The sequence below is a fragment of the Canis aureus genome, chromosome 6 (genome assembly GCF_053574225.1).
Source record: "Canis aureus isolate CA01 chromosome 6, VMU_Caureus_v.1.0, whole genome shotgun sequence".
NCBI classification, from domain to species: Eukaryota; Metazoa; Chordata; class Mammalia; order Carnivora; family Canidae; genus Canis; species Canis aureus.
Window position 1 is genome coordinate 2,815,772 of NC_135616.1, and position 24,159 is coordinate 2,839,930.

Below are 24,159 nucleotides of genomic sequence, written 5' to 3' on the forward strand. Positions count from 1 at the left end.
AAATGGTAATCGCATAATTTCTTTCATTCCAAAATTGAGTGTTATCTCCCTCATCCTGAACTCCTCTTCCTTCTGTCTTTTCTAGTTAATTTGGTGGCACTCATCAGAAACCTGAGATATGGGACGCCTGGGTAGCTCAGCAGTTGAGCGTCTGCCTTTGGCTCAGGTCGTGATCCTGGTGTTCCGGGATCGAGTCCCACATTGGGCTCCCTGCACGGAGCCTGCTTCTCCCTCTGCCTGTGTCTCTGCCTCTCTCTCTTTGTCTCTCAGGAATAAGTAAAAGCTTTAAAAAAAAAATAAAAACCTGCGATTCGTTCTAAATTCCTCTACTGGGCCTCACATCCAGTTGGTTACAAAGTTCTGCTAACCCTACTTAAAACTTTCATTACAGATGAGGAGCACAGCAGTAGACTCCTGCCTCCTGTGCTTCTTTGTACCAATCCACTCTGCACAGCCTCCTAAGTGATTTAAAATACAGATCTCAGTGTTACCCTCAAAATTAGCTAATGGCATCTTAGAAAAACTTGCCTTAATTTAAATCCCGAAGACCTTAATACATATATTAAGTGAGATTATACAGTATTTGTGTTTCTCTTCTTCCACTTAGCATAATGCCTTCAAGGTCCATCTATGCCACAAATGGTAGGAGTTCCTGTTTTATTGTGGGGTTTTTGTTTTGTTTGTTGTTTTTTGTGATTGAATATTATACCACACATACCACATCTCCCTTATCCATTCATCCATTAGTGAACACGTAGGTTATTTCCATGTTGTGGCTATTGTAAATAATGCTGCTATTAACATGGGGGTGCAGATACCTTTTTGAGTTCATTTTTAAAAATTTTTGGATATATTCCGAGAAATGGAATTGTTTCACAACAAGTAGTATTTTTTGAGAAGCCGCCATACTGTTTCCCATAGTCACTGTGCACCAATTTACACTTCAACAAACAGTGCACAGGGGTTTCCTCTCCATATCCATCCTTTTTTTGATGATGGCTATTTTATCAGGCATGAGGTGATATCATGGTAGTTTTAATTTGTATTTCCTTAATGACTGGTGATACTGAACATTTTTTCATGTACCTGTCGGCCATTTGTATATCTTTGGAAAAATGTTCAGGTACTTTGCCTATTTTTTAACGGATTTTTTTTTTATTTGGATTCCCTAGCTATTGAGTTGTATAGTTTGGATATTAACCCTTTATCAAATAGATGGTTTGAAAATATTTTTTCCCACTTTGTTGATGATTTCTTTGTGCAGAAGCTTTTTAGTTGGATGTAGTCCCACTTGGTTATTTTTGCTTTTGTTGTGATTGCCTGTCCTTAATGGGCACCTTAAGGGGCAGCTAGACCAGACCATTTGGGATTAATGGAATAATCCTTGTTCATTAATTTGTTGAATGGATATTGAACATTTATGTGCTAAGCACTAGGCCTTGTATATTCATTGAGGGGGGAGAACACGATTGTGGTCTGCTAGTCTTGCCGGGGAGAGCTAAACAATAAGCATGTAAATAAGCAAATATGCAAATAAAACTAGTGATGAAGTACTGTGATGAACAGAGGTACTTACTTAGATGTGGAGAAGTGGGCTTTCCAGATTTGGGAAGTCAGAAACAGAGTTAATTACTCAAGGATATTGGGGCACTCTGCTGCTCTCCTTGGATAAGCATAGGGCCTGACAAGAAGTTTGGCTCAAGAAAAGGAGAAGCCAGTATTTGAAGACATTAAAGGAAAGTGCATAGGTTGCTACTGTGTTCTTTTGGAAGCCTCCAGTTTGAAAGGGCAGTGGCAAGCCAAGAATCAATTTTCAGATCTGGTAAGACCTTACGCTGTGGTCTTTGAGACTCATGGGCACATAACTCCTGAGGTCTCTGGGGTCTAAGGGAAGCTCCTCTAAAATAAGCTCTATCTGCCAGTGCCCTGTGTGATCGCCTTACTCTTGATGTTATCTTAATTGAATCAGGTTTAATATAAATATAATCAGGGGTCTTCGGATGGATCTCTTCTCAGCAGTTCTTAACCCATCTGAAATGCTGCAGCTACTGTCAAAAAGAGATTGATGTGAAAGCCCCACCACTACAATTGTACTTTGGACAGAGTAATAGGAAACCCAAGACATGGGAAGTGAGCGGACTCTTTTCCAGGTAGAGACCAGATGGCATGTGGCATGAGACGTCTGAGTGGTTGAGGGACTCTAAGAGCAAACCAAAAGCAAAATTCACCTGCTGTTCCAGGTACTTCAGATTGTGTAAGTCGAGGTAACAGCAAGGTAGCCCAATGCACAATTCCCAGCTTCTAATCAAGGCTGTAGGAATACTTAAGGCTCTCCCCAAAAGTTGACCAGTGGAAATAAGGGGGATCCCAGGGACACCCTCTCTGGCTGCCATGCAGTGGCATTCCAAGAAGTTGAATAACTACCATTTTAGGTGTGGAGGAGAAAATGGGACTGAGAAATTCTGTAACTTTTCGTGTCTTAGGTGGAAAATGTGCCATGGGGTATAGAGGCAAATTGCAAGGAGGGGGAAAGAAATCAGAATTCCTCTAAGTAGTAATTATATTGGCCTCTGTGTGTATTAGCCTTGCTGTTCTTATAGGTAAGATTGGATAGATCTGTGCTAGAGCTCTGTAAATTTTGCACAGTAAATGAGGCAAAAAACAATCTAACAAATTGATATTAAAGCAAGGAATAAAAACATGCTTAGAAAATAATGGCTTCTAAGTAGAAAACTAAAAATTCTCTATCCAAATGACTGTAAAATGATTCGATTTAAGTGTTAAATCTGATTTCAGTCCAGTTGTGTGTGTGACTTACGGCAGGAGCTTTTACTCCTTACCAAATACTCTGTTGACTCTTCTGTGTTCCCTGTTTCCCAGCCCCACCCCGGCAGCTGCATGGGGCCTCTGACTAGGCCTGATGGAATCGTGAGAAGCAATGAGGTGGGGAAAGCCCACACACAAATCTGGCACTTTCTCTGCCCAGGCAACTGAAGTTTAGTTTAAAAATGGCAGAGTCTGCTGGCTTAAGTGCCTAAAAGTGGTAATAACAAATGGACCTTCTTGCTAGCCTTCAGCACACGTGTAAGGAGAGTGAGAAATCAGTGGTAGTGTTCAGCCACTGATATTTCACGATTGCTTATTATCCATAACAACTGAGATACAGAAGGTTGATAACACACTAGAAGTGTTGGGGGTGGCCAGGGGAGATGCATATTTTGCATTTTTATGGAAACTTTGCTTGAGTCCAGGGCTTTTAATCAGAGGAAGAGAGGCTACTCCACTCTTCACAAAAGATTATTGTGGGGCACCTGGTGGCTCAGCAACTGAGAGTCTGCCTTCATCTCAGGGCGTGATCCCGGGGTCCTAGGATCGAGTCCCACATTGGGCTCCCTGCAAGGAACCTGCTTCTCCCTCTGCCTGTGTCTCTGCCTCTCTCTCTGTGTGTGTCTCTCAATAATACATAAATAAAACCTAAAAAAAAAAATTGTATTGCAGTCAGGAGGTTCTACTACTTTCTAAAAATCTATATTGATCTATTCAAATTAAGTGAATTCTATGGTTAAGCTGTCACCTAACTTTAAAATGCAGAGATGGACTTCTACAGGGAGGTAGAAATTTTAAAAGATACTAAGTGTGGACATACACACTAGAAGACTATTACAGAAACAGAAGAATGTTATTGCTCATCATTGATGAGCAAAGAGGAAATTCATTGTCCTGGAGAAGGAAAAATAACTGGTGTTCATTAGTAAGAATGTGTAATGTTGGTATGATCCGGAAAAATGAGTACCTTGTGAAGAGACCAAATGGAAGCACGGAAAGAAGTGGAAATAGAGAGGCCACAGCACCTCTTAGAGCTCAGGAGAGAGGAGCAGGTGTAAGGAGAGGCGTGGTGCCCTGCAGGCTCCCTAGCCTTGGCTGACTGTCCCCCTGGAGCTCCCAGGCAAGCCGTCCTGCCGTTTCCATCCTTGGAAGCAGCTTACCATGCCTGTCGAGGAACGACTCTGGCTGAAAGAGGCATGGTGGCAGGAAATACAATGAGTTGTGAGGGGGAACTGCACCCCCCTGCTGCCAAGTGAAGAGAAAGGGAGTCTGGTTTAGATGTGCTGCTGCTCAGAACAACGAGCCTGAGCCTTCGGGTGGAGATGTTAGCTGTTCCCTGCGAGGAGGCCAAGTTCTCATAACTTTTGCACCCCAGGAAACCAGTGACTGTTTGTGGAGGTGACAGTAGAATGGACTTGGACTGTCCTAATGCAGTGGTGAGTTCACCTAGAAAGTGGAAATACCTTAGAATCACAGAGTATACCAGTTAGGAAATATTGTGGCCCCTACTAATAGATTAGAAAAAAGGATGGTGTACACAGGATACAAATTCAGATACATAGTTCAGGACGGGTTGGGCAACTTGGGGATCCACGAGCTATCTATTTTTCCTCTCTACCACACATCGCTCTTATTCTCAATATTAGCTAAAGGTCCCAGATAGCTGCTGGAGCTCCAGTGATCACATTCACATTCCAGGAGAGCCAGCCGTAGCCCTCCTGGCCCCATCAGCTCGCATTAACCGGGTTTCCCTGAAGTTGGCATTCATTACTCTCTCTGACCTCACTTGCCAGAATTTGGCTGCATGCATTCACCAAGTTGCAAGGAGTCTCAATATTTCAGTTGGGCATATTGCCAGTCCGTGTAAATAGAGTCCAGCCACACACACACAACCTAGTGTAGGCATTAAAAGTAAGTCCATTGCCAGCGTGCCTGGATGGCACAGTGAGTTAAGTGTCCAACTCTTAGTTTCAGCTCAGGGTCCTGATCTCAGGGTTGAGACATGGAGCCCTGCGTCTGGCTCCGCACTCAGCCTAGAATCTGCTTGAGATTCTCTCTCCCTCTCCCTGCCTCTCCAGCTTGTGTTCTCTCTCTCTCTCTTGCTCTTTGATAAATAATCTTTACTAAATGAATAAGTAAATCCATTGCCCTAGAAAAGAGCTCACATCCAAGCAGGAAGCTGAATGCCTGGTAAATATTTGGTTTGGGGGGAAATCACTTTGTATGTTTCTGGGTCCATGTAGCACAGGAGAAAGTGTCTTTATATTTCACTTTTGTGATACACAAGCAATAATTATAGAATGCAAAATTGGAAGAATGAACAAGCAGCATTTCCTCATGTAAGGATTCATGTTTTTACATTGAGTTTTCTATGACCTGTACTTTCTCTAAGAAGAAAAACTTAAAGGATATCACTACTCTAGCCAAGATTTTAGTGGAGGGTACTAAACAGATGTAAAACATGGTAAACATAAAATGTAACTGATGCATATTATCAAGATGTGCCAGTGTCTTTTATGAATTAATTCTTGTAGGATCCAGGCATCATTGTAAGTTATATGAATCAAAAGAAATGATTTCCACTGAATTTTTTAAAGTTACAAAAGTATCTGAGTAATTCTTACTTTGCTTGTTTGGGGTACTCACATCCACATTCAAAATTGTGTGGACAGTCCTGTCCTTGGTAACCTCCAAACTGAAGCTATACTGGGAGGAAGATTCTAGGAAATGTTGTTCTTGGCATGCTTCGTTAGAACCTGCCCATGTGGCCCCATTCCAGTTGTCTGCAACCCATTCCTTTCTAGGCAGTGCCCTAATGGTACCACAAGAGACCCTGGGCGGCGATTCAATCTGCTTTATAATTCTGCCATACTCAGGTTAGACTTGGGGTGTGCTTTTCAGAAATGTTAGCCCTCTCTGTGTATACAGATCAGGGTTTTGTTTTGGGCAGCCACAGGAATGTTTGGATCCCTTATGTGGACTTTGAACTGGGAATTTAAAGCCTTGAGATTATCATTCTCTTTCTTTCAAGTTCTCTAGCACACTTAGAAACAAGCAACTAGTTCCATTGTAGTCTTTATTTTTACTAAACTCATCTGTGGCCACAAGTGCTTGGTCATCTAGAGCCTTGCCTTCTCTAGGTATCTGATTACAAGTATCTATAGAAGATAATTTGAGGGATGCCTGGGTGGCTCAGCGATTGAGCCTCTGCCTTTGGCTCAGGTCCTGATCTCAGGGTCCTGGGATCGAGTCCCATATCGGGCTCCCCACAGGGAGCCTGCTTCTCCCTCTGCCTGTGTCTCTGCCTTTCTCTCTGTGTCTCTCATGAACGAATAAATAAAATATTAAAAAAAAAGAAGATAATTTGAGTAAACTGTTTTGCCAGAGCATGTGACAGACTGTCAGTGTCCCTGTTACCACTGGAAATAAGAGTCATTAATATCTTTAATCAGACCAGACAACCAATTTCAGAAAGCCCAGAATCAATTAAGAGAATTCAGCCTTAAGATTCCATTCCTCTGGAACCACTCCACTTCCAGCACCAAATTCTGCCATCAGTCAGGAATCAATCAGAGAAGCAGAACCACTTGGAGGTATGGGTATATGTGAAACTATATGTTAAGGAATTTGGCCTCATGTAACTGTGGGAACCAGTTAAGGAGCCTCTTTAAGGCTATTGTCATAGCACCTGAAGCTAGAACCTGAAATCCACAGGTTGGGCAGTGGTTGTAAAGGGATATAATGTGGGGAAGGAAGGACAATTTGGGACCCACAAGCATGAGCTGGACCCATGACGGTGGACTCCAAGCTGTGACAGCTCTGACAGCTTCTAATGGTACAGGTGTCCTCCGGGAGAAGCTAACACGATTCGTCACAAAGCTGACATCCATACCTGACCCAGGTCTTGGCTCAGGGAAGGTGGAACAATGCAGCCCACTGCTTTTCCACACTCACAGGTGAGCCCACGGGTAGGTGACAATGTGTACAGGCCTACTGCTTCATGCCTCCCCTTCCATACGTCCGTCTCTTACGGCCACCTCAACTAGACATGTACAAGGAGGTGAATTCTGGGAAATAGAGTTCAGCCAGCAAAATTGGCCATGTCCCAAAGCCACCACATTGCTACTATTCGTATATTAGGATTAGATATCACAACGGATTTCCGTAACCAGATCAACGAAATTGCTGAAATGGACCACTCTCTAGAGAGAATGGAAAGAACTTCCTTCGAATCCTTCCAGGCAATGGTACTTACTGTAAGCAATTGTATCGGTACCTGGGCAAGCTCTTCCCCAAACTGCTAATGCTGGTGTTATGAATCTGCGAGTCATGCTGCGTTCAATTAAACTAATAGGATTCCGGAGGGAAGCAACAGTGCTCTGGTGTGCAGTGCAGTTTGTCTTAGTGACCTTCCTGTTAGTCTTTGCCCTGATGGTCCTCCAATCTGCAGGGGAAGAAGTACTTCAGCTTTTAATGGTCTACTAACCAACCGCTATGGGTTTACTAACTCCCTGCCCTGGATTTCCCAGAGCCCAACTCTAAATGACTTGTAAGCTAGGGAAACTGAAGATCAGTAGGTGGGGATAGACACAGGTGGACACGCACGCACGTATGCGAGCACGTGCATGGGTAACCACATCCACATAAGTGGTTTTTGTTGTTAGTACAAATTTCACAGACCACAGCTTGGGTATAGAAAACTGTTAATATTTTCCTATAATTGAGCTTAATTCTTGCCTTGAGTATTCTATCTGCTTGATAAGCAGAAAATTAAGGCCATCTTTTCCAGGTAAATGTGGTCAGTCGAGACAGGTAAAGATGTGAAACGAAGGTTGTGCCCCTCCTTCTGTCTGCAGGGGCATCATCGCACAGAAGGTGAGGAAGAGTGGGATCGTGGTCCAGGTCCTCTGGTTTGTGCAGCCTGGGCTGGGTTGGCTGGAGCCCGGCCCAGAGGCCCCTGCAGCCCTCTCTCGTCATCCCAGGAGGCTTGAGCATGGGGTGGTGGGCTCAGATGGCTGTCTCGGACCATCGCCTGTTACTTCTGCTCTGCTGCCATGTCCTGTAGTACCAGGACATCTGGGAGGCTGGCAGTCCCCTTGGGCTGTACCCTGAAAAGAGGGCCCAGGCCTCTTCTGCTCTCAGACCCCCCAGCATCTCTCTGGGGAGTCTGTTGTTCTTTGTCCATGGTTTTACAAAACAGCAGACAGTGGCTAGAACAGCAGACGTTTTTTCACAATTCTGGAGGCTAGAAGCCAATGATCAAGGTGCCTGCAAATTCACTTTCTGGCTAGAGCTCTCTTCCTGGCTCACAGACTTCTGCCTGCATCCTGTGTCCTCACATGGCCTTTCCTTGGTGACTGCGCATAGAGAGCACAAACGCTCTGGAGTCTCCCTCTTCTTGTAAAGGCACCAGCCCTTGGAATAGGGCCCCATTCTCGTGAACTCATCTAACCTTAATCACCTCCTTAAAGGCCCTGTCTCCAAAAACAGTCACATTGGAGGTTAAGGCTTCAGCATGTGAATTTGTGTGGGAAGACACAATTCAGTCCATAACACCCCATTCTTGGCTTTAATGGAAAGCAGGGTGCAGGACGTCTTCTGAGAGACAAATGTTTTTCTCCTAGAACATGTCATTTCTTTTGGAAGACATTTTAATGTATAAACTCTATGCTTTAATCTCTTCTTGTTCTTAATTTTTTGGTACTCAAAATCTCTATTTCTTTTCCGAAAGCCTGACTCTTTCCTGGATGTCTGGGAATGTTTCATATCTTAACTATGAAGGGAGTTACATGGAAGTTAATTTAAAATTTAATCAAGCTGTAAACTTAATTTTTGAGTGCCTCACTATCTGTGTTATTACTCAATTTTATTTTTTTAAAGAAGCCCAACCATTATTAGCAAAAAAAAATTCACTTTCATGACAACACTGTGGGTTTCAGAAACCTAGATTTTAAGCCCAGAATAAAACATGGGCTCTCTCTTATTGTATTCCTCTTGGGACAATCCTTCCTGATTCTGAAGCATTGGATATGTCTGACTAAAGGGAAGACAGGTACCAAGGACCTTGCAGAGGCACCAGGAGGATCTTCGCTGAATGCCTACATACCAGTAGCACAGTGTCTTCGGGTGGATCCACCAAGAAGAAAAACCCGAATAGCATGGTTGCTTCTGGGCGGGGGAACTAGCAGCCTGGGAATGTAGGGATGAAAAACAGCCTTTTGTACTGTTTACATTTTTTTTCTTTTTACCATGAGCATGAATTACAGAAAAAGTAGCATCTACACCATTAAATAATACTTCAAAAGATCTGCTAAAAATGACATGGAAGATGTCCATGACATATTGTGAATTCAAAAGAGAAGATTAAGTGGGACGCCTGGGTGGCTCAGGGGTTGAGCGTCTGCCTCCGGCCCAGGGTGTGATCCCAGGTCCTGAGATCAAGTCCCACGTCAGGTTCCCTGCAGGGAGCCTGCTTCTCCCTCTGCCTCTGTCATGAAGAAATAAATAAAATCTTTAAAAAAAAGAAAAGAAAAGAAATCAAAGAGAGAGAGAAAAGTAATACAGGGTGTAGTAAGAGCATCACATTGCTCTTGCTCGCTCACATACACAGCTGGAAAGAATCATTCCAAAATGTTAGCCTGGGGAATGACATGGAATTGGGGCTTTATCCCTTTTGTTTCTACACATCTTTTCTGTTTGAAATCTTTACAACTAGCATGTGTTACTTTTACAATAAAAAATTCTTCCTAACAAAAATATTTTGCCAGTGGGTGTAACTCTGGGTTTGACTTTTTCCTATTAAATTTGGGAAATTTTATTAAGAATTTTAAGCTACAGCTTTGTGACTGATTCAAACCCTTTACAATCAGGGAAATTCCAACTGTGAACTAATGCATGGGAAGTAATACCAAAAAAGCCTAAACATGTGCCAACAGAGAGCATGCCTTCTGTTCAGTGAGGTTGCCAGTGAAACATAACTGGGAACTTCAGCTCAGCTTTCCTTGTTGGAGAAAGTGTGGGGGGCCCTTCCTCCCTGCCTCATGTTTAAGAAATTTGAAACCATAGAAGTTCTAGGGTGGCAGATCCTTTAAGAAGACTTGGTTAGTGTTTAAAGACAATGACCAAAAGGGAAAACTGGTAACTCTTATTATAATGTTAAAGCATCATTTCACAGAAAAGTCATTTCAGAGAAATTTTTTTAATGCCAGGTTTAGGCTGTGGGAACACACAGGCATTTTAAAGGAAAACTGTGGATATAAAGCAGATTTTTTAAAGAAAATATATTATCGGGTGCCTGGGTGGCTCGGTCGGTTAAGCATCTGCCTTAGGCTCTGGTCATGATCCCAGGGTCTTGGGATCGAGTGCCATGGGCTCCCTGCTCAGTGGGGAGTCTGCTTCTCCCTATCCCTCTCCCCCTCCCCCCTGCTCATGCTCTCTTTCTCTCTCTCTCTCTCTCTCTCTCAAATAAATAAATAAAATATTTTTTAAAAAAGAAAGAAATCTATTCTGATGCCTTGGCTCAGAATTATTAACACTGAGGTTGTTTTTTTAACATTTCCTGGTGTTTTTTTTTTCATCATATTTTCTCATTACTATCAATCTATAGTTGTGCATTTGGAGACCATATCTTATTATATGCACTAATAGTTTCTGTCATCTTTTATTGTTTTGGTGATGTGACATCAAAATATTGGTTTTGTTTGGTGACATTGGGCTAGAGGTTTATGGGCTGCAACCAAGGAGACATCTCTTCTAATCTTCAGAGACAGCATAGATGACAGAGAAGGGCAGCCACATGCTATTTAACCAGCTGTCCGCACAGGAATGGCGCTGGGGGACACAAGAGAACATGTGTGATTCATTTGACCAACACACATTCTCGAGTGCAGTGCTAGCAGAAAGAAGAATGAGCAGCTGATCTAGTACCTTCTGTTCTTTTGTAATTTAATACAATTTTGTACCATATTAAAAAGGCGAGTACTAACATTGCTAGCCCCATCTAAATTTGAGGAGGCAATCAGCATACCAAAAAAGAAAGGAGAATTACAAACTATCTTTCACCTTAGATGAAGTTGAGAGACAGTTTTGCCAAACTTCAAAGTACAAAAGAAAAATTTTGACAATTATTTCTTCAAACATTCTCTGCCTTTTACTCTCTTCTTCTGAGACCCCCATAATGCGTATGTTGGTCCACTTGATGGCATCCCACAGATCCTTTTTTTTTTTTTTTTTTTTTATTTATTTATGATAGTTACAGAGAGAGAGAGAGAGGGAGGCAGAGACACAGGCAGAGGGAGAAGCAGGCTCCATGCACCGGGAGCCCGATGTGGGATTCGATCCCGGGTCTCCGGGATCACGCCCTGGGCCAAAGGCAGGCGCCAAACCACTGCGCCACCCAGGGATCCCCCCACAGATCCTTTAAGCTCTATTCACTTTTCTTCAATCTTTTTTCTTTCTTTTACTCAGACACCATAATTTTAATTGTCCTATCTTCAAAGTCTCTGATTCTTTCTTTTGCTTGTTCAAATATGCCTTTGAATCCCTCCAGTGCATTCTTAATTTGATTGTTGTACTTTTCAGCTCCAGAAATTATTTTGTTTCTTTTCTAGACTTTTTATTTCCTCATTGATTATTTCCATTTAGTCCTTTTAAGATACTTGTTTTAAGTCTTTGTGTAGTATATGTGCCATCAGGCCTTTCTATTTGTTTGTTTGTTTAAATGGGCCATAGTCTCTGTTTCTCTGTATGCCTTATTATTATTTTGTGGAACACTAGATATTTGAGTCTAATAATGATAATTCTGAACATTATATTATCCCCCTTTCCCCAGGGTTTTCATTTTAATCTTTCCCCTGTATTTTCTTCCCCTTTCCTCTTCCTTCTCCTCCAATTCTCCCTCGTCCCCCTCTCCTCCTCATTTAAAAAAAATTTTTTTTAATTGTTTAAAATTTATTTATGATAGGCACACAGTGAGAGAGAGAGAGGCAGAGGGAGAAGCAGGCTCCATGCACCGGGAGCCCGACGTGGGATTCGATCCTGGGTCTCCAGGATCGCACCCTGGGCCAAAGGCAGGCGCTAAACTGCTGCGCCACCCAGGGATCCCCTCCTCCTCATTTTTTATTATTTTTTTCTCCTCCTCTTTCTTTCTTTCTCCTTCCTCTGCTCCATCTTCTTCCTTCTCCTCTTTCTCTCCTCCTTTTCCATGTCTGTCTCCTTCTTCTTCTCTTCTACTATTGTCAGCTGTTTCTATACCAAGGATCAGGTCTGAAGGGTAAATTAGTGTCTTTTCAGATCTTTTCTGAACTTGCACCTTTTTTCTTGGCATTCACAGTGATTTTCCAAGTCCCTCCATATATGCGGTTGTTTCTGATTGCCCCAGTGTTTAATGTCTGGCTCCCAAAAGGGAGAAAAGAATAAAATTAAAGGGAAGAAATCCACTGGCCTATTAAATCCTTGGGGTTTCGCTTGCAACAATAATTTTTCCCACTACTTTGAGTGTACCTCTGATAGAAAAAAAATCATAAATCAGAGCACAGAGCACTGATATTTGGAGGAGATGGTTCTTTTTTTATTTGTTTTTATTTTTATTTTTTAACTATCATAGCTCCCAAAGTTTGTATGTAAGCTGCTCCTGGAACATGTGCATAGATGTTTGCTACATGCTGGGGCTTATTATCTGTTATTGTACTAAGAGCTGAAATTGACTGAAATTAAACTCAAATTACCATTCAAGTCTTCAGTGGAAATTTCAAGCCTTCAATACAGTCTAGAGTTCCAGAGGTACATGAGTGGCTCAATTGGTTTAGTGTCTGCCTTTTTCTCAGGTCATGATCTCAGAGTCCTGGGATAGAGCCCCATATCAGGCTCCCTAATCAGCTGAGAGTCTGCTTCTCCCTCTGCCCCTCCCTGTACTTGTGCTCCCTCTCTCAAATAAATAAATAAAATCTTTAAAAAGATATGATCTAGAGTTCTAAAATAGTTACACCAGACAAATTTTACCAGTGCAATTGTTGTCTATATAGGGAGACAGATTCCTGGGTCTTTCTACTTCACCATCTTCCTAGAGTCCTTTTCCCCTTCACTTTTGAAGGATAATTTAACAGGTTACAGAATTCTAATTGGCAGATTTTTTTCTCTCAACACTTTAAATATTTCATCCCACCTTCTTCTTGCTTGTGTACTTCCTAAGGAGACATCATGTGTAATTTTTTGTATTTGCTTCTTTATAAGCAAGGTGTTTTTCCTCCTCTGGATTCTTTAAGGATTTCTCCTTATCTTTGATTTTCTGTCATTTGAAAATGATATGCCTAGGTATAATAGGGGGTTTCATTGTTTTGTTTGTTTTGACATTTATCATACTTGGTGTTTTCTGAGATTCCTGGATCTGTAGTTTGATATCTAACATTAATTTGGGAGGAAATTCTCATTTATTATTGCTTAAATCTCTTTTCTGTTCCTTTATGTATTTCTTTTTCTTTTTGGTATTCCCATTATGCCTATGTTGCACATTTTTTAGCTGCCCCACAATTATTGGATATTCTGTTGTTTTGTAGGGGTTTTTTCAGTCATTTTTTCTCTTTGCTTTTCAGTTTGGGAAGTTTCCATTGACATATTCTCGACTAGAGATTCTTCCCTCATCTGTTTCCAGTCTACTAATGAGCTCATCAAAAGCATTCTCCATTTCTCTTACAGTGTTGTTGATCTTTAGAATTTCTTTTTGTTTCTTTCTTAGAATGTCCAACTCTTTACTTACATTGCCTATCTCTTCTTAGATGCAGTCTACTTTTTTCATTAGGGTCCTTACCATATTAATTATAGTTATTTAAAATTCCTAGTTGATAGCTCAAACCTGCCTGCCATGTCTGCTTCTAATGCTTGCTTTGTCTTTTCAGATTGTCTTTTGCCTTTGGTATGCCTTTCAATCTTTTCTTTGTGGCCATATATGGTGTACTAAGTAAAAGGAGCTGCTACCAATAGGTCTTTTTTTAAGATTTTATTTATTTATTCATAAGAGACACACACAGAGAGAGATAGAGGCAGAGACACAGGCAGAGGGAGAAGCAGGCTCCATGCAGGGAGCCCGATGTGAGTCTCGATCCCAGGTCTCCAGGATAAGGCCCTGGGCTGAAGGTGGCGCTAAACTGCTGAGCCGCCCGGGATGCCCCCAATAGGTCTTTAGTATTGTGGCAGTAAGGTGTGGGGGGGAGTAAAAGCATTGTATAGATTTAAGATTGTGTCTCAGTCTTTTAATGAACTTTCCAAGTACTTCTCTTTCCCCATCCCTACCTCCACCAACTTACCTGGAACAGGATAGCTGGAGTGGGCTGAAATTGTATATTTCTCTTCTCCCAGGTGGTTTAGGTTCTGATAAAATCCCATATTTGGCTCTGGCAAATAATTTCTTCTGAGAACAGACCTTGTTACGAAGAACGACAAGGGAATGATCCGGTGAATTTCAAAATGATTACTTTTCCCTTCCTCTGTCAAAACCAGCTGGGTATTTTTCTCCAGTATTCACTGTGAACTGGTCAAAGTGTGGAGATAAAGCTCACAGAGGTGTGCCTCCCCTCTCTCTGCCTGGGGGTCCTTGAAGTATTTACTCTCAGACTTGTCCACAATGAGCCTCCAACAGTTTTTCACTGATAATTCATGTTTTCCTATCCTGGCACTGGTTTCCCCAAGGGTTATTATATATAGGATTCTGCTCTGGTAACTTGTGATTCTCATTATCTGCCTAATTTCGATTCTCATTATCTGCAGAAGTTTGCCCCATGACCCCCACTTCTCTGATAGATTTAGGAAGAGTCGTTAATTTTCCAGTTTGTTCGGCTTTTTACTTGTTAGGACACAGTGACAACCTTCAAGCTTCTTACTTGCTGGGCCAGAAATCGTAACTCCCCTTTGCTTTTTCCTCTTTAATATTTTGTTAATTTTAGTGCCAATAATAAAACTGAAGAAGGAAAACTACTAAAAGTTTTAAATATTCCTTTAGCTAAATCATGATTGCTACATTCCAATCTTATTTTTCCAAATTCATTTCTTTCTTTCTTTCTTTCTTTCTTTCTTTCTTTCTTTCTTTCTTTCTTTCTTTCTTTCTTTCTTTCTTTCTCTTTCTTTTTCTTTCAGATTTTATTTATTCATGAGAGACACACAGAGAGAGGCAGGGACACAGGCAGAGGGAGAAGCAGGCTCCCACAGGGAGCCCAATGCAAGACTCCATCCCAGACCCTGGGATCGTGCCCTGAGCCAAAGGCAGACACTTAACTGCTGAGCCATCTGAGTCCCTCCAGATTCCTTTAAAGAATTTGAACTAAAGCTACTGCTAATGAAAGGATATTGTCAGCTGAGAGCTCTCTGCTAAAATGAGGCTTTACAAAATTGGAGACAACTTAAATGTTCATCAAGAGAGCCTTGGATTGGGCAGCTCTGGTGGCTCAGCGGTTTAGCGCTGCCTTCAGCCCAGGGTGTGATCCAGGGGTCCCTGGATCGAGTCCCACGTCAGGCTCCCTGCATGGAGCCTGCTTCTCCCTCTGCCTGTGTGTGTGTCTCTTATAAATAAATAAGATCTTTAAAAAAAAGAGAGCCTTGGGTTAAATAAACTTTTATGTATGCATGATGAAATACTATATACTGATATGGAACATTGTTTGTGACATATTACTTGGTAAAGAAGAATAACAAATTGTCCTAAAATATATATGATATATAATTCAATTTTTATGTAAATAAACAACTTACACATTCACTCATACACAGAAACATATAAGTCGTTTTTATATATTCCTGTTAAAGGTCTTCAAGGGAAGACCTCAAAATGTCAGCAGTGGTTTCTTCTATTGAGAGGAACTCATTGAAGAGGGTGAGGTGAAGAGAGGTAGGAACTTTTGCTAATAACTATATACACTTCTGCTTAGGGTGTTCATGTTATCATTCAGCTTTTTTGGCTTAAATGGAACCAGAGATAATCCTTTGCATTAAGTAAAATTCCAGGACCTTATAAATATGATATAAAATAAATGAGAAACTTGGTGACAAATACAAAATCCAGGGAAAGAATTTTCTAATTGTCACGACTTAAGAATAGACTCAGGCAGTCTTATTTCACAGAGGACATTTGTGTATTTGAGAACAAACTATTTCATATTCAGTTTCACAATTGGACACATTTTTCCCAATCCTAAAACCAATATTTGTGTAATGTGTAATCTGCTCTCCTTTACCTGGTTCCATGGATGACAGGATGTCAATTCCTTTCCAAGCAGCTAAGCAAATAAATTCTAAAACCAAAATACTTGGCATTTAAAAGCTATAGATATCTCTAAACTTTCTTGTTTTAAAACATAATATGATATTAAGAGGTAAAGAAGTGTATTCAGAGATTATTCTTAGGGTACCCCTGACGCAAACCTGGAAACTGCATCTCTGGTCATATATCAAGCCATGAGTTGACATCTTATTTCAGTACTTCTGGGGATAACTTTGCCCTTCAGGAATTTTAAATATAGCCAGGAATGACCTTCTGGGACAAGCTGGCCAAACAGGTCCAGGAAGATGTGCAAGACCTCCTGAGGTAATAAGTATTGGGTGGAATAGTTTCCATCAAAAATTATGTTCTTAAAAAAAATCATGGTCTTACTAGAACCTTAATTAGAAGCAGGGTCACTGGGCAGCCCCGGTGGTGCAGTGGTTTAGCGCGGCCTGCAGCCCAGGGCGTAATCCTGGAGACCCAGGATCGAGTCCCACATCGGGCTCCCTGCATGGTGCCTGCTTCTCCCTCTGCCTGTGTCTCTGCCTTTCTCTCTAGCTGTGTCTCTATGAATAAATAAAAAATCTTAAAAAAAGAAGCAGGGTCACTGCCGATGTTATTAGTTAAGTGAAGCTGAAGTCATATTGGAGTAGCTGGGCCCGTAGTCCAGTATGACTGGTGTCCTTATAAAAAGAGAAAAGACATAGACACATAAGGCGAGGGCCATGTGATGATAGAGACAGAGGTTGGAGTGATGATACTATACACTGAAAAACACCAAGAACTGAAAGCCACCACCCTAGGCTGGAAGAGGAAGGGGGAGATCCTCTTCTAGAGCCTTCTGAGTGAGCATGACCCCACTCATACCTTTTGGACTTCTACCCTCAGAGGTGTGAGGAGATGCATTTGTGTTGTTTTAAGCCATCAGAAAACAAATGTACAATGTCTGTTTTTTAAATTGTAAAAGTATTAATAAATTTATAGACGATACCTTATAATTTTAGCAGAATTTCATATAGAGATGACATGGTAGCATTTTATAGGAAAATTTTTTGAAAAGAATTGTGTGTATTTTTTTAACTTATAGAAATTTCAAGTGCAGAGAAAAGTAAAGAGAACTGTATAAATATATACCCATCAACTAGATTTAAAAATTATTTTTCCCCTGGGGCACCTGGCTGGCTCAGTCAGAAGAGCATATGACTTGATCTTGGGGTTGTGAGTTCAAGCCCTACACTGGGTGTAGAGAGTACCAAAAAAATAAACTTCAAAAAATTATTTTATGGGAATTACTTTTCCCATATTTGCTATGTCTGTTGTTTGTAAAGCATTGTGAAATACATTACATATATCATACTTGTACTCCTAAATGCTTCATTATACAATTCTGAAAGAATGCAGAAAACATCCTACATAGCCACACCAACCAGTATAATACCTAACAAGATTAAGAATTCCTTAATGCCATGTAACACCCCATCCACATTAAAATTTCTTCCATTTTGTCCCCAAAATATCTTTTATAACTGGTTTGTTTAAACAAGGATCCAGTCAAGGACCACACATTGCATTTGGCTATTATGTTTCTAGGTACCTTTCATCAGCCCCGTCATATTTTCTGTTTCTTAATGTTGTTGACTTGTCGGAGACATCGAACAATGAATGTTGAGTGGACTGAATTCCCAAAACTCATATGTTGATGCCCTAATCCTTAGTTATGCCTGGAGTGAGGGCTTTTCGGGGAGTAATTAAGGTTAAATGAACTCATAAGGGTAGGGCCCTGATTTGATAGGACTGATGTTCTTAGAAGAAGAGGAAGAGACATGAAACCCCTTTCTCTCTCTCCTCTTATACACACCAAGGAAAGGCCATGTGAGGACATAGCAAGAAGGTGACTGTCTTTGAGTCAGAAGAGAGGCCTCACCAGAAACCCACCCTGCTGGCACTTTGACCTTGGAGCTCCAGCCTCCAGAATTGGGAGAAAATAAGTGTAGTTTAGGCCTTCCAGTCTGTAGTATACCATTATGGTACCTGAGTTGACTAACACAACTACTGTCCTATAAAATGTTCTGCCTTTTAGATTCATTTGTTTCCTCATGGTGGTGTTTAACTTGTTTCCCTGTCCCCATATATTAGAATTTAGATCTAAAGTGTTGAATTCGAGCTAAATACTTTTGACAAGTCTTCATGAGTCATACTGTATACTTCATATTGCATTCTAGTTACTGCACACCATACCTGGTTGTGTCACAGTTGATGCTACATCAGTCATTTAAGGTGGTGTGAACGGATCTCCCCATTGCAAAAGTATTAACATAGCTTTTAACTTTTGACTGAATCATTTCAGATATCCATAAGTTGTTTTCACACTATAAGATTGCTCTAAATATTTTCCATTAATGAACTGAGGCCAAGCAGGAGAATTTGCAAAGTATCCCATGATAGACTGTCATGTAGGAGACACAGCTCAATATTAGGTTCAGAAATACAATAAAGACATCACTTTTTAAAAATTAATGTGCCTTTGTCTTTTACCTTTCTGATTCTGAGTTAGGATGTTCTTGATTGTGAGCAACAAACTTGACACAAACTTGCTTAAATAATAAGAGAACTGTGTTTATCTTATAGAAGGATCTATATGTAGGGTAGGATCCAAGTTAATCATAACTCTGTCTTAATACATGGGGCCCTAGATTGGTTCTGTGTCCCTTTCCACAGCCGTGACTCACCCTGAGGCCATGGTCCTCTGAGGTTAGCAGATGGCCAGTGCTGCATATGTCCTCATCCAGGAGAAGGGAAAATCCCGGGAAGGGATCTAGAACCCCTCTTAGAGGCACTTAGCTGTACTATGTGGTGGCCCCGCTATCTTTGCCAATTCAACACCTTACCGCCCCTTTCTGGTATGACCCTTTTTTTTAAAAAAAGAATCTTACTATTTTTAAGTAATGTCTATACCCAACATGGGCTCAAACAACCCCAAGATCGAGAGTTGCATCTCTAAAGGTTGTGCTAGCCAGGTGCCCTTGGTATGACTCTATCTTCCTCCTGCGTGCTCTGTGCATGCATTTTGGTGGGGTCGATTGCCACCACTTCCCATCACTCAAGTGCACTACATGGACAATCCTAGTTATGGTCATTGGTGCAGGGTATGGCATGAATTCCCAGGTTATGTAGGCCCTTAGAGAAGAGAAGCAGGTTCACTGGATGTGAGTCCTGGAGGATGTAAGCCGGAAGTTACTAGGATGCCCCCTGGAGACGCTCTACAAGCGGGTTCAAGATAGCAGAAAACAGAGTAAAGAAATGGACAGGGGTGGGGATCCCTGGGTGGCTCAGTGGTTCAGTGCCTGCCTTCAGCTCGGGGTGTGATCCTGGGGTCCTGGGATCGAGTCCCACGTTGGGCTCCTTGCATGGAGCCTGCTCCTCCCTCTGCCTGTGTCTCTGCCTCTCTCTCTCTCTCTCTCTCTCTCTGTCTGTCTTTCATGAATAAATAAATAAAATCCTTAAAAAAAAATTGGACAAGGACCAAGCCCAGGTGAAGGCATTAGTATGCCTGAAGCAAAATGGCCTCTCTCCACTATTACTGAGTCCAAAAAATGTTGCTTTTATGCTGTTTGAACCATTTTGAGGCTCTGTCATTCACAACTGGAGAGTCATATTTATATACTACACTATACTATGCTGTAGTATACTTTACACACACACACACACACACACACACACACACACACACACATTCCAAAGTTAAAATACAGGAAACTACATGCAATATCATTCTTGAATTTGGAGTCGGTCATTCTTAACAAATGTCCTTGTTGAATGTACTCACTCCCAAGTTAAAGAATTCCTCCTTGTGGATTTGGCACCTGGTCTCTATTTTCCTATTGTTCTAGAGTGCAAAGTGGGTGGGCAAAGTTGGGCAAGCTGTTCCTCTTACAGAGTTCCATCTTGGGTCCCCAACATGGGGCCAAATACATTTTTTTAAGGTTTTATTTATTTATTAGAGAGAGAGAGAGAGGCAGAGACACAGGCAGAGGGAGAAGCAGGCTCAATGCAGGGAGCCCGAAATGGGACTCGATCCCGGGACTCCAGGATCATACCCTGAGCTGAAGGCAGACACCCAACCGTTGAGCCACCCGGGTTGCCCCAAACACATTTTTTTTTTAAGTGAGAGGACAGGCAGAGTAATGGAGCTTCACTTTTTTAAGGTGTAAGATGTTACATAGTTGGCTAACCCCCATTGAATATTTGTCTTAACTGGCAATTGGTCAATCCCATTAGACTCATTCTCCTACACAGCTATACAGGAGTATGGGTTCTGATTCTTTGTTCCATCAGACTCTACTGTTACTGGGAACTCCCTGCTGGAAGGAAGCATTTGGAAGAGTTCAGGCAGTGAGAAGAATCTGTTGTGGCTGGAGGCCCAATTCCAGTGCTCCCAAACTTTGGGAAGTCTGACAAGGGAAGCACTCATGCCATTAGCATGAGGACTTTGCCTGAACTCCCAAGTTCAGGGCTCATGTTTTGCCCCAAAGTCCTATTATCTCCAAATTCTCCTGCAACAAGCAACAACCTTATGTAAAAGCATACGGTTTTTACAAACACTGCTAATATCCCATATTTTCCTGAGATCTAGAAGAAGATAGGAGAAAAAGGAGGCTGACAGATCAGATATGAAAACAGAAGCCACCAAGGACAGCTCTGTCTCTTCTGGATTTCACTGTGCATGGCCCTTTTTGTAGGCTATCTAAAGTCTCAAAGATTCCATACATCATTTGCTACAACCCCAAGTTTTCTGTACTTAGAGTATTGAGCTAACCATCATACTTCTCTGTCATACACTCTTTGTTCCAGGGGCTTCCATGATTATTTTTGGTCTTTTAAAAACAACTGGGAGGGATCCCTGGGTGGCGCAGCGGTTTAGCGCCTGCCCTTTGGCCCAGGGCGCGATCCTGGAGACCCGGGATCGAATCCCACGTCGGGCCCCCGGTGCATGGAGCCTGCTTCTCCCTCTGCCTATGTCTCTGCCTCTCTCTTTCTGTATGTCTCATTAATAAATAAAAAAAATAAAAATAAAAACAACTCATTGATTGGTGCTTTAATTATTTTTGCTGTGTGTATTCAAGCTCAGAGCAGTTTCAAGAGGATGCTGTCAATAAAAACTATGGCTGTGGCTAGGTTTTCTTTGTGCAAACCCCTTGATTCCCCAAAGCAGGCTGCTGACTTTGCCAAAACACCTGCCACCTTTTGTCATCTCTCCTCTCCATCCTTTGCACGCACAGTCACTGAAAAGCAATTCCTGGAAGAAAAGTCCTCAAAGATGTTGATGTCTACTGATTCTTGAAAAAGAGCTTCTCAAGATGTGAATTGTCATAACAGCATTCAGTTTCTTGTTATGGCACTGGGCATGGCTGTGCAAGGTAAACTGAATTCAGCGAGACTTGTTTGACAGCCATGACAGGGACTTGAATGAATGAGATTCTAATTACTTAACAACCATGCAAGCCATACATTGGTTAGAATTTTAGAAGCAAGCAATCAAAAAATCCTTTACAGAATGGTTCCAGAGAGTAATCTTAGAAAATATAAGTGGCTTGAAAATACCATGTTTTATCTCAAATCAGTTTTTTTAATAAACAATTGTGCAAAGATTAAAAACTGGTGTTTGGGGGGATCCCTGGCTGGCTCAGCAGTTTGGCGTCTCCTTCGGCCCAGGGCATGATCTTGGAGTCCTGGGATCGAGTCCCGCGTTGGGCTCCCTGCATGGAGTCCGCTTCTCCCTCTGGCTGTGTCTCTGTCTCTCTCTCTCTTTCTGTCTCTCTCTCTCTGTCTCTCATGAATAAATAAATAAATTTTTTTTTAAAAAAACTGGTGTTTGGGAGATAGATTGACAAAATCAGCACTCATCTTTCCTTGTTTACATCCTCCAAGAGCAGGGAAAGAGGTCTGGTCCATCAGCTTAGAAGCTATATACAAATGTCTCTACTTGGTAGTGTATCCTTCATTTATTTAGCTACAGGAATTTTTCTGAGGACCTATTATGTATGTAGAAAGCAGTTGAGTTAAATCCTAAGGATGATGCCTGCACCTCAGGAAATAATAATCTGCACAGGGAGATAATCCATTTGCAAGGTTCAGTAATCATTAAGTAGTGTTTCAAGGAGGCATTTGATTAAGGGCCTGAATGCCAGGGACAGACAACAAATACCGGGAAGTTCAGAGGTCAATGTGCTCAGGGTGTGTGCTGCAGTGGTCCCAAAGACTTTGGGGCATGGACTGCCATTTTTCATAGGCCACATCCACACACATTCCAAGAGTCAGGAGACAGTCTGAGCGATGGCTTGGAGCTGGGAGGGCGGTGGGAGACATTGAGGGCTCAAGCCTGAGTTTTTATAGATGGCCCAGTACCAAATGAGGTGGGAGGGTAGGTAGGCTGGGAGCAGACAGAAAGGCTTACGTGGCACACTGAGGGAAGCATCAGATTTTTCTGAGCAAGACAGTGACATCTGGCAGTGGTGACTGTCTCCCAGATTAATCTACTTTTTTCATAGTACTCATCACCTTTCAACATATTATACAGAGGACATTTTTACCATGCTTTTTACTTACTGCTGATCTAGAATGTTAGTTTCCCAAGAAGGCAAGGGCCTACAGTGCCTAGAACGGTGCCTGGCACACAGTGGGTGCTTAATAAATATTTACTGAGTAATTACTATTTTTAGATTTGTCTCAAGACCAAAAATGTTCAAAATGTCAAACACCTAAAAGTCAGATATTGAAAAGAAATAGTGAATTTCTGTCTATGAAACTCATATGCCTGACTTTTTTTTAAAAAGACTGTGACAGACAAAACAGTGGTTTGGTTGGGAAACTGCTGGTCACAGCAATGTTGGGAGGAATCATTTTACACTGGAAAGGAAGTGGGAAACCATGCTGTGGGTGGGAAGAAGTAGGAGTTGGAAGAGATCATAGTGTTGGCTTCAATTCAGGAGCCACTAATTATCTTCCCCTAAATAAATATTCAATGAAGAATTGTCACTCAGCATATTGAATTTAGTTGGGAACACTGGTCATTCAGCACTGTATAAAATTGCCTTAAAACATGCATAAATACTAAATTCCTAGAAACATATAACCTACCAAAACAGACACAGGAAGAAATAGAATATTTGAACAGACCAATTGCCCACAATGAAATTGAATCAGTCATCAAAAAATTCTCAACAAACAAAAAGTCCAGGACCAGAGTCTTCATAGGTAAATTCTATCAAACACTTAAAGACCAGTTAATACCTAGTCTTCTGAGTCAATTCCAAAAAATAGAAGAGGAAGCAAAACTTCCAAATTCATTTACGAGGCCAGTCTTACTCTGATAACAAAACCAGATAAAGACACCACAGAAAAAGAGAACTACAGACCAGTATCTTTAATGAGCATAGATGTAAAAATCCTCAACAAAATATTACCAAAGTCAATCTAACAACACATTAAAAAAAATCATTCACCACTATCAAGTCGGATTTATTCCCAGGAAGCAAGTGTGGTTCAATATTCACAAATCAATCTACATGATGCATCACATCAACGAGAAAAAGGATAAAAAGCATATGACTATTTTATTTTATTTTATTAAAATATTTTATTTATTCATAGAGACACAGAGAGAGAAAGAGAAGCAGAGACACAGGCAGAGGGAGAAGCAGGCTCCACACAGGGAGCCCGACATGGGACTTTATCCCAGGTCCCCAGGATCACACCCTGGGCTGCAGGCAGCACTAAACCGCTGCACCACCGGGGCTGCCTGCATATGACCATTTTAATAGTTGCAGAAAAGGCATTTGACAAAGTACAATACCCAATCATAATAAAAATCCTAAACAAAGTAGGTTTATAGGGAACATAACATAATAAAACCCACAGCAAACATCACACTCAATGGGGAAAAACTGAGAGGGTTTCCTCTAAGGTCAGGAACAAATCAAGGATGTCCCCTCTCACCACTTTTACTCAACATACGGCTGGAAGTTCTAGCCACAGCAATCAGACAACAAAAAAGAAGCAAAAGGCTTCCCAGGTGGCAAAGAAGTAAA